This window comes from Phacochoerus africanus, chromosome 9 (assembly GCF_016906955.1).
Source record: "Phacochoerus africanus isolate WHEZ1 chromosome 9, ROS_Pafr_v1, whole genome shotgun sequence".
NCBI lineage: Eukaryota > Metazoa > Chordata > Mammalia > Artiodactyla > Suidae > Phacochoerus > Phacochoerus africanus.
In genome coordinates, this window is record NC_062552.1 from 78,757,489 (window position 1) to 78,769,378 (window position 11,890).

Here is an 11,890-nt window from a genome sequence, read left to right on the forward strand (position 1 = left end):
CCCACTGAGCAAGGGCAGGGACCGAACCCGCAACCTCATGGTTCCTAGTCAGATTCATTAACCACTGCGCCACGACGGGAACTCCTAAAACTCTTCTTAATAAGGATCTTGGCCTTGATGTTTCTTCCGATTGACTTAAAAACACCTGAATAGACACAGGACCATTACCAGGAAAGCACTGCTGGAAACCACATCATTATTAAAAAGGATAGTTTCTATGTGGTCACCAAAAAAAAAAAAAACTGCCATTGATGGAGGAGATCCTTAGATAGAAACAAATGGTACCAGAAAAAGAAGAATAAGGATGAGGATGGGGCCAAGGACAATTAGCACAATAGAAGAAATATATGAATGAAGAAAGACTCTTTCATTACAAATGTCAGAAGTTAACAATCTCTTATCTGGAAGAAAATTATTTTGAAAGTTCCTAGCATTGCTTGTTAACTTGAGGCTTAACATCCCACTTTCAGGGAAACATAAAGAAAAATCCTCACATCTGCTGCAGGATGCCAGGAGCCAGGTACTGCAGTCCCCGTGCCTGAGCCACAGGAGGCAGCAGAAAGCAGCCTCTATGGGAGGAAAGCTCAACCTGGATGCAAAACTCAGAATAAACACAGGGAGAGGCGCACCTTTCTTGAAGGGATGACTTTAAGCTTCCATAGGAAGCCATGGTTTCCTTTACAGGATCACATTTTCTACTGATGAATCCATGGGTTTTAGTCCATGTGATTCTGTGAACATTGAGCAATAGAAATGTGTGTAAAGAAAAGAGATGGCAAATGGGAGGAAAGGTAAGGCAGAAGTGGTCGATTTGACTATAGTAACAATTTCCTGTTTTCATGACACAGCAAAATGGAAAACAGAATGAATTAGAGGTGGAGTGTGTGTGCCTATATTGAATATAATGTCTTTGTGTGTTCCGTATGTTTTGAAAGTTAAAAACAGGATGGAGTCTACCTATGCTTTAAGTATACTTGCAGCAGCTAATGTAGAAAAAAATCTTCCAAAATTTCAAAAGAAAGTTGCCAGACGGCTGGGTATGAAATGATTCGTGTATATATGAATAACTTTGTAAAAGTGTGGGAATACGCACAGTGAACTTCAACATTGTTTACATGTAGAATTGTAATGGGAGCATGGAATGGGGGGATTTTTTTCTTGTACATCTTTGTATGACTCAATGTTAAAAGGAGCAAGTTTTGTTATTTAATTTAAAAGAAACTAAAAGCAGGTGAGACTTGAAAAGAAAGAACTGTAAGAGGAAGACAGATGGAAAAAAGGAGAGAGGGAGAAAAGAAGAACAGAAGTAAAAAGAGAATAAAAAAGGAAAACCTCAACCATGTCTTAAACTATACATCAAGATGTTTCAAAAAGGTATTTCCTGTGATTTCTGATGGATATGTTTTATTACCTATTGGCCTCTTAATAATGCCATTTACCATTACAGGTAGCTACAACTACAATAAAAAAGAAAGATAATAACCAGTCCAGGATGTGGAGAAATTGGAAGCCTCACATATTGCTGGTGGCAATATGAAATGGTGGAGCCACTTGGACAATGGCTTGGCAATTCTTCAAAACGTTATTTTGTCTTTTTCTTCTTTTTAGGGCCACACCTCTGGCATATGGAAGTTCCCAGGCTAGAGGTAGAATCAAAGCTGTAGCTGCTAGCCGATGCCACAGCCATAGCAACGCAGGATCCAAGCTGCCTCTGCGACCTATAGCGCAGCTAGCAGCAACGCCAAATCCTCCACCCACTGAGCAAGGCCAGGGATAGAACCTGTGTCCTCATGTATACTAATGGGGTTCATTACCTCTGAGCCACAATGGGAACACCCCTCAAAATGTTAAATATAGAATTTGCATGTGATAGAGAAATTCTTTTTTTTTTTTTTTTTTTGCTTTTTTAGGGCCACACTGGTGGCATGTCAAAGTTCCCAGGCTAGTGGTCAAATTGGAGCTACAGCTGCCAGCCTATACCACAGCTTCAGCAACGCAGGATCCAAGCTGCGTCTGCGACCTACAGCACACCTCGCAGCAATGCCAGATCCTTAACCCACTGAGCAAGGCCAGGGATTAAACCTGCATCCTCACAGATATTTGTTGGATTCTCAGTGTTCCGAGCTACAATGGGAACTCCAATACATCATGATTTTTTTTTAGAACTCTCTACTGAACACTGCTATAAGCACAGTCCTCTTTTGGAATCTGCTGTCTGTCTGGGATTTTGAGTTTTCTGCTCATCTTTGTCATACAAACTCAGCATCATCTTCCATCATGGGAGGCCTGTGGGATTAAGAATGTTAAAGCTACCACTGAATCCATGGGAAAGTAAGGTTTCCTCAACTTTTATAAGTGTATACTAATTTCTCGCCTATGCTGAATTCAGTCCCTTGTACACCACTGAACTTGGTGCCATAATCAACAGATAACAAATTCACTCAATTATTGAAAATTAAGTAGCTTTTCAATACATTTCTGAGTAAATGCGGGTGAATTGTGATCTGACAACAATTGATCAAAAGAATCACAGACATTAGAGATTATACCTGTCACCCAAACAGATCTTGTTATTCTTCACATCTCACTTTCTCAATATGTAAAATTGATTTCTGCTTGCTGTCAAAACAAAAAATAATGAGAATCAAGGGAATGTAGTTCTCATGAGGGATATGTTTCAGGGTAGAATTCCCAAGAGGTAAATAGTTTTATACAAATCTCTTGGAGTTCCTGTTGTGGCGCAGCAGAAACAAATCCGACCATGAACCATGAGGTTGCGGCTTTGATCCCGGGCCTCATTCAGTGGGTTAAGGATCCGAAGTTGCTGTGAGCTGCGGTGTAGGTCACAGACACGGCTCAGATCCTATGTTGCTGTGGTTGTGGTGTAGGCCAGAAGCTGTAGCTCCGATTCAACCCCTAGCCCAGGAATTTCCATACGCCACAGGGACAGCCCTAAAAAAGTAGGAAAAAAAAAAAAAGATGGCTGTTCTCTTGCTCTTTGTACATCCCCCTGCTCTACCAGTCCCTGCTTCACCTACTCACTAAACATGTTTGCCCCCAGCCCTGGTTAGTGAATGTTCTAGTCCTTAGGCCAAAGCAGCTTCACCTGCTAGTTTATCGAAGGGAAACATCTGTCCTCATAATGGTTGATAACCAGACTGGGCTGTGAGGGACTTGCCCAAGCTGGTTTCCCTGGAAACTGGAAGAACCAGACATCAGTTCTTCCTATAAATGGTAGCCTCATTCCCGACCCCGACCCCGGCCCCAGGTGACAAAGACTGCTGCCCTGTCTTGTCTACCGCCTGAGGTGTTGCTTCAAGACTTTTTGCTTAAGCTCCCCAGTCCAATAAGCCCTTCAGCACTGGCTGTAAGGCTGAGGGTGGAAAGGTGGTGTGGCACTGCAGCCCAAGGCAAAAGCCACAGGCGGGGGGGGGGGGGGGTGGTTATGTCAGAATGCTGTTACTGGTAAAAATGACATGCACAGCATTGACTACTGCTGGGGCTAATGAAAAGGATGAATGGACTGCTTAAACAACAGGTGAGATGGAAACTCTCTCTCTTAACTGTGGACCGGAGGCTAACTCAAGCCCAACAAACTAGAACTGAACATCCCAGGAGCAACTCTTCCAGTGCCTACCCCATGTTAACCCAGGGGCAACTAGTAACCACAATTTGAGTTCAACCGTTGACCACCAAAGGATCTTTGCCAGCTATCAGTCAAGAAAATAAATCACGTTTGCCCTTACCAGGATCTACCCCCAGGAGGGACACATCACAAAATGGCACTGGGACTGGCAGGTAAGTTTCTGGTGATTTGGTTTTGCAGCCTCATTGGGGAATAAGGTTAGAAAGAGATTTATAGATTTCACCTGTCATACCCAGCCCCAGCTAAGACACCTGAGATAATTAATCCAGGTCTTCGACTGGAGAAAGACACCATTAAATTAATCCTGTGGTCCTTTGTTGTACCTCTTTTCCAGTATTCTGCACTGGCTGGGTTTTGGGGGTAGACACGTGGTCTGGTCCTGCAGGCCAGGACAAAATCCACAAGCAGGTGTGCTATTATCTCAGAATGCTGTTACCGCTTATATTTTGCTTACTGACCATGATCTTCCCAGCATTGGGCCTGTTGAACTTCTTAAATTTCATTCCTAGTCTGAAGGGAGGAACTCTGTTGACAGACTGTGCAACAGTGGTGGCCTCGCTGTGAAACGAGTTTGATTGCTGGGTCTATGGAAAGATGCCATAATCATCCTTCCTGGAACTCTGTGAAAAATTGACCCAATAATCAGCTGGCTTCAAAGCTTGCCCGCCTCTTGGATTCTTGATACTCTTAGCTGCTGTGGCCTGTATTGCACTTGTGGATTTTGGTTGCAGTAGACCTAACATATCTGACTCCAGGAATATCATAGAAGAGGAGCAGACCAAGATCATTAGGGTCATGCAGGATATGTAGGCGTGGAGTATATGGTCAGGCCACTCAAGATGGCTGTTCTCTTGCTCTTGGTACGGCCCCTGCTCAACCAGTCCCTTCTTCACCTACACCCTACTCACATGAACATGTTTGCCCCCACCCCAGCTAGTGATTGTTCTAATCCTTAGGCCAGAAGGGCTCCACCTGAGAGTTTATTAAGAGGAAACATTTGCCCTCAGGATGCTCATTAATTTGAGGGCAGTGAGGAACATGCACCAGCTTCTGGTTTCCCTGGAAACTGATGAGCTAACCTGATGTCAATTCCCTCCATAAATGATAGCCGCCTTCTCTCTGCAAGTAGCAAATATTTCTGCCATGCTCTGCCTATCATCAGTGGTGGGGTATTAACCCCAGGACCTTTTGCTTAAGATCTGCTGCCCAATAAGTCATTGGTGTCTCTATCCCTGTGTCTTCACGCTTTCGTCTTGAAGCTGGACAACCCCAAGGCCTGCAGGACTGCAGGGTACAACTCAACATCAGTGTGTTTCAAAACTCATTCAAAGGAGATCTAGCTAATAATATATTCTCTGCAAAATCCAAGACACTTAAGTAAATAAGTCACAATCTATAAAGAGCCTCCAAAGTCAATAGGTCCCATAGATGATTAAACTAGTTAATGTGTTGATCCTGGAAGATTTTCACTCCATTCCAAAACAGGGGCCCAGGAATCTATCACCACAAGCCCAGGGGATGCTTCCTCACCTGCTGGGCCAGTCTACACGAGAAAGGCAAGCCTCCTCCAAAATTTTGCTACCGTGTCTGTGTGAGTCCAAGAAAGGAAGAATTACTAAAGCAAGGCCACTTCACAATAGGAGCAAATGACATTATTTACAGACTTCAAAAGCTTCAATAACTTGGTCTAAAACTGCATTTACTCTGTCTCTTAGTCTCTTACCTCACCACTCAGAGTTACTACATAAAGCATATTACTTCTGAATTACATGAGCCTTTCTCCAAATATGGGAACTTTCTTTTTTGAATTGAGAACAAAAGTCTTACAAAACCTATTTTCTAAATTTGGGGGGAAGTAATAAAGCAATATAAATGATGCACCAGATTCAGCATTACAGAGCAGACACAGAGACAGGTCCTTAACCTTTCTTCTCTGAGTGGTGAGCTCACCTAGTCAACCTGAAGGTTGGAAGGCCTTCCATGTCAAGTACATTTTCTTGGAGTTCCCATCGTGGTGCAGTGGTTAACAAATCCGACTAGGAACCATGAGGTTGGGGGTTCGATCCCTGGCCTTGCTCAGTGGGTTAAGGATCCAGCATTGCCATGAGCTGTGGTGTAGGTTGCAGACTCAGCTCAGATCCCCCATTGCTGTGGATCTGGCATAGGCCAGTGGCTACAGTTCTGATTAGACATCTAGCCTGGGAATCTCCATATGCCACGGGAGCGGCCCTAGAAAAGACAAAAAAAAAAGTACCTTTTCTTAAGCAAGATTTTTTTTAAATTTTTAGTGCAAGGACACTGACAGGATAATGAGAGAAATACAAGTTCTGCCTCCCAATATACCCAAACTCTGTTCATGCTTCCTAATGGCCTGAAAGGGCTATGGGCTATAGTGTGAGTCTGGTCCTAAGGATAAGCAAGGATGAACAACTCAGTGCTGGGTCCTTCCCCATCCCTCAGCTCTAGTGATTCATATCAACTCTGGGCAGGGGTGGCCCCAAACCAAAGTGCCTCATGTGAAACCCCAGCTTATTGTAGACATATCAGAAAGAGGTCAAGCCTCTGGGATGTTCTGATTTCTTACAAAGTGAAAGAGGCACTGCTTGCAAAGTGCTCAAGCTGAGTGGGCCTCCCAGGGGAGAGGAGCCCACCCAAGAGCCCATCCTCTTGATTGACTATCTGAACTGGTAAGAAGGTCTACTCCTACTTGACTTGCTCTTTCAATGCCACCTCCTTACATCCCATCCCCAGAAGCCTCTCCCCTGAATGCCAAGGCCAAGCCTCTGCACCTAATTATTTTCTATTTAAAATGTTGATTCCATCAATTGTGTCACTAGCTTTTTATTTTCTTTAATTATTATTTTTTTCATTTTTTTAAAGTTTTGTTGAAGTATAGTTGATTTATAAGGTTGTGCTAATTTCTGCTGTACAACAAAGTGATTCAGTTATACATATATTCATTCTTTTTCAGATTCCTTTCCCATATAGTTTATCACAGAACATTGAGTAGAGTTCCCTGAGCTATACAGCAGGTCCCCATGGACCATCAATCCCACAATAGTGCACATATGCCGATCCCAAACCTCCATTCTGTCCCTCCACCCCACCTTTGTTTGGTAACCAAAACTTTGTTTTCAAAGTCTGTAAATCTGTTTCAGATTTGTAAATAGGTTCATTTGTAGCCTTTTCTCAGATTCCACATACAAGTGACATCATAAAATATTTGTCTTTGACTTACTTCACTTAGTGGGATAATGTCTAGGTCCATCCATGTTGCTGCAAATGGCATTATTTCATTCTTTTTTATGGCTAAGTAATATTCCATTATATGTACCACATTTTCTTTATCCATTCCTCTTTTGATGGACATTTAGTTTGCTTCCATGTCTTGGCTATTCTAAATAGTGCTGCAATGAACATAAGAGTGCATGTAGCTTTTCTAATTATGTTTTTTTCTGGATAGATGGGATTGCTAGATCATATGGTAGTTCTATATTTAGTTTTTTAAGGAACCTCCCTACAGTTTCCATAGTGGTTGCACCAATTTACCCATTCCCACCAACACTGTAGGAAGGTTCCCTTTTCTCCACACGCTCTCCAGCATTTATTGTTTGTAGCCTTTTTGATAATGGCCATTCTAACTGGTGTGAGGTGATACCTTATTGTAAGTTTTGATTTGCATTTTTCTAATAATAATGTTGTTCATGCGATTTTTGGCCTTCTGTTTGTCTTCTTTGGAGAAACATCTGTTTAGATCTTCTGCCTATTTTTTGATGGGATTGTTTGGTTTTTTTGTTTTTTTGTTTTTTTGTTTTTTTGTTTTTTTGTTTTTTGTTTTTTTTTGCTATTGAGCTGCCTGAGATGTTTGTATATTTTGGAGAGTAATCTCTTGTCAGTTGCTTCATTTGCAAAGATTTTTTCCCTTTCTGTGGGTTGTCTTTTTTTAATGGTTTCCTCTCTTTCAGTCTTTGTTGATAGTCTATTTTGTATGACAGTCTATTTTGTATGAAGTGAGCATTGCTACTCCAGCTTTCTTTAGATTTCCGTTTACAAGGAATATCTGTTTCTATTCCCTCACTTTCAGTCTGTATGTGTCTCTAGATCTGAAGTGAATCACTTGTAGGCAGCAAGTATATGGGTCTTGTTTTGGTATCCATTCAGCCACTCTTTATTTTTTTGGTTGGAGCATTTAATCCATTTACTTTTTAAGTAATTGTTGATATGTGTATACTTATTTCTATCTTATTAATTATCTTGTTTTGTAGGTCTTATTTTCCCCTTATTCTTTTGTTCTCTTCTATTGTGATTTGATGATTATTTAGTGTTGTGTTTGGATTCCTTTTTCTTTTGCGTGTGTATATCCATTAAAGATTTTTGGTTGCCATTACCATGCAGTTTCTATATAGCACTATATCTGTATCTCTTGATTTCAAATGCATTTTTTAAATGCTGCATTTATACTCTCCTCCCCTTGTGATTGTTTTTTGATGTCATATCTTACATCAGTTCCTCTGTGTCCTTTGTTTAGTGTATTTTCTAAGTGCTTATTGTGGATATAGGTGATTTTTACTACTTTTATCTTTTAACTTCCCTTGTAGTTTGTGTCTGTAGGACTTCCCACCTTTACTGTATGTTTGCCTTTACAGCTGATCTTTTTCATTTTGAAATTTTCTTGTTTCTAGATATGGCCTTTTCTTTTTTGCCTAGAGGTGTTTCTTTATCCTTTGTTGTAAAGCTACTTTGGTGGTGATGAACTCTTTTAGCTTTTGCTTGTCTGTAAGGTTTTTGATTTCTCCATCAAATCTGAACCAAAACCTTCCTGGGTAGAGTTTTCTTGGTTATAGGTTTTTCCTTTTCATCCCTTTGAATATATGGTGACACTCTTTTCTGGCCTGTAGGGTTTCTCTATAAAGTCAGCCAATAGCCTTATGGGAATTCCTTTCTATGTTATTGATTGCTTTTCCTTTTTTGCTTTTAATATTCTCTTTTTCTTTACTTTTTATCATTTTAATTATATCTTGGTGTGTTCCTTGTTGGGTTAATCCAGTATGGGACTCTCTATACCTCCTGGATGTGAATATCTGTTTCATTCTCAGGAAAACTTTCAACTATTATGTCATGAAGAATTTTCTCAGGTCCTTTCCCTCTTCTCCTTCTAGGTCCCCTATAATTCAAGTATTAGTATGCCCGATGTTGTCCCACAAGTCTCTTAAACTGTCCTTTCTTTTCATTCTTTTTTCTTTTTTATGTTCAACATCAATGATTTCCAATATTCTGCCCTTTAGCTTACTAATCCATTCCTCTGTGTCATTTGTTCTGCTCTTGATTCCTTCTAGTATATTTTTCATTTCAGTTATTATATTCTTCATCTCTGGTTGTTATTTTTATAGTCTCTTAAAAACCTCTAGGGAGTTCCCATTCTGGCTCAGCAGTAACAAACCTGACTAGTATCCATGAGGATGCGGGTTCAGACCCTGGCTTTGCTCAGTGGGTTAAGGATCCAGCATTGCCATGAGCTGCAGTATAGGTCACAGACATAGCTCTGATCTGGCGTTGCTGTGGCATGGCCGGCAGCTATGGCTCCAGTGCAACCCTAGCCTAGGAACTTCAATATGCCATGGATATGGCCTTAAAAAACCAAAACGAACAAAAAAAAAACCTCTAACCCACTCTGTCCATCCATTCTTCTCCCAGGTTTTCTGGTCATCTTTATGACCATTAACATGAACCCCTTTTTGGGGTATATTCCTTACCTTCACTTAACTCCATTGTTCTTCTAGGGTTTTGTCCTATTCCTTTGTCTGGAACATATTGCTATTTCACCTCATTTTGTCTAAGTTGCTATTTTCTTTATTTCTTTTCTTTTTTTTTTTCTTGTATCAAGTACGTTGGTTATCTTTCCTGACGCTGGAGAAGTGGATTTTTTTTAGGAGACTTCCTATGCATTCCAGCAGTTCACTGCCCTCTTGTGACCAATGTTATATGCTCTAGAGTTTCCCCCTATGAAGACTACATGGGTCCTTCTCTTGTGCCAAGCTATGTAGGTAGTCTGGTAGTCTTGGCTGGCCCCCAGTATCGTTGGTTGTGAGGTCCTCCTTTGTAAAGACAGTGTTAGGTGCTGTTTGGTGAGACCAGGTCACAAAGTAGCTGTCTGCAGAATCCCAGGTGGAACCAGGGTTTATACTGGCTCACTGATGGGTGGCCAGCGTCAGAAATTTCTGAGGCTATTGCCCACCCTCTGGTGGGTAAATCCATGCCCCGAAGTTAATGCAGGGAGAACTGGGTCCTAAAGTCTGGTTGCAGTGCTCAAGGATCCAAGCACTGGTGTCAGGTCACTGAGGCAGGGGTGGGGGAAGTTGTTACACACTTGGGTATAGTATCTTCATTGTCCTGAATCTTTTTTTTTTTTTTGGCCTGTTAGTGGGCTCAGCCAAAGCCTAGCCAATCTCAGGGCAGAATCTATCCCAATGTGGACAGGCTGAGTCTACCAGCTATGGGAACGTGGTTTTCTTGTGCCTGGTGTCTGCCCTCTGGTGGGTAAGCCTGGTCCAGAGGCTAAAGTAGGCTTTCTGGAGGGAAGAGTGGGGGCCAGGAGTTGGTACCTATGCACAGGTGGGAGGAGATGTGTCCTAGGCCATCCGGTGGGCATGTCTATATCTAGAGACTTGTTTAGAGGCAGGTGTGGGCCAAGAGTCTTTAGACAATCTGTCTGCTGATGGGTTGGACTGTATCTACCCAATTTGTTGCTTGGCCTGAGGCATCCCAGCTCTGCCACCAATAGACGATTGGCCAGGGGCAGGTATTGGTGCAAATGAACTTAAGGAAGGATCCCACTCTGGTGCTTCCTGACACCAGCATCCATACAGTAGGAAGCTCCCAAGAATGGCTTCTACCAGTGAGTTTTTGAGCCCCCAGCATGAGCCACAGCCACCCCCTGCCCCTCCAAGAAGCTCTGCAAGTCTAGCAGTTAGGTTTGGCCCAGGCTCCTAACAAATTACCTTTTTCCCCCTGGGTCCCAGTGCTTGTGAGGTTTTTGTGTGCTAAAAAGTTCTTGCCAAGAAAAACCAGATGATTGAAGAAAAATGCTTTCTTGGTGAAGTATAAAGGTCTTCTGTTTACCTCCTAGACTTGGTCATCAGACAAAAGCATTCTCTCACCACCTCTCTGTGTTATATTTCCCTTGTCTGACTTCATCATTCATCTTAGCAGACTATAGAAAGACATGAAAGACTAGAAACATGTCCCTGGACACTATGGTGACAGACTTCATTCTCTTGGGCTTATTCCCCCAGGCCTCCCACCCTGTCTCAGGACCCTCCTCTTCCTGGTCTTCTTCACCATCTACATCCTGACTCAGCTGGGGAATCTGCTCATTTTGCTCACCGTGCGGGCTGACCCAAAGCTCCATGCTGGACGTATGGCTCTCTTCCGTCATCGTTCCTTGAATTCTTCTCCACTTCACTCCCATCAGCAAGGCAATCCCGTTTGGTGGCTGTGTGGCTCAGCTGTATTTCTTTCATTTCCTGGGCAGCACTCAGTGCTTCCTCTACACCTTGATGGCCTATGACATGTACCTGGCCATACGCCAGCCCCTGTGCTACCCCAGGCTCATGAATGGGAGGTTATGCACATTCCTTGTGGCGGGAGCATGGGTGGCTGGATCTATCCATGGGTCTATCCAGGCCACCCTGACCTTCCGACTGCCCTACTGTGGGCCCAACCAGGTGGATTACTTTATCTGTGACATCCCTGCAGTATTGAGACTGACCTAGGCAGACACAACTGTCAATGAGCTTGTGATCTTTGTGGACATTGGGGTCATGGCAGCCAGTTGCTTCTGCTCTCCTGTGCCAGCACGGTCCATGCCATCCTACAGATACACACTGCTGATGGGCAGTGCTGGGCCTTCTCCTGTGGCTCCCACCTAACCGTGGTCACAGTCTACTATGTCCCCTGTATTTTCATCAACCTTTGGGATGGTTCCAAGAGTAAAAACAAGGAAATATAAATAGGTGAACCTGGTTTTCCAGTGCTTGAATTGTGGTGAATAAGGAAACTGGAGGTGCCTGTATGTTTTTCCAGGAAGGTAATTGTTGGAATTACAGAGCAGAACCGCAAGGCAGTCATCACAGCATGAAGTGACTTCCAGACCAGAGGCCAAGGACAGAAACTGTGGATTCCAGCTAGTAGTGTGCTGGTAAATGTTTAAAACCTGGCTCTAAAAAAATAGGAAGGGAGTTCCTG

At 42.7% G+C, this 11,890-nt stretch overlaps 1 pseudogene; it reads left to right on the forward strand.

The window, feature by feature from the left end:
* Positions 1–3,779: 3,779 nt before the first annotated feature.
* LOC125136674 (olfactory receptor 10G2-like) lies at positions 3,780–11,654 on the forward strand (annotated as a pseudogene).
* Positions 11,655–11,890: the final 236 nt, after the last annotated feature.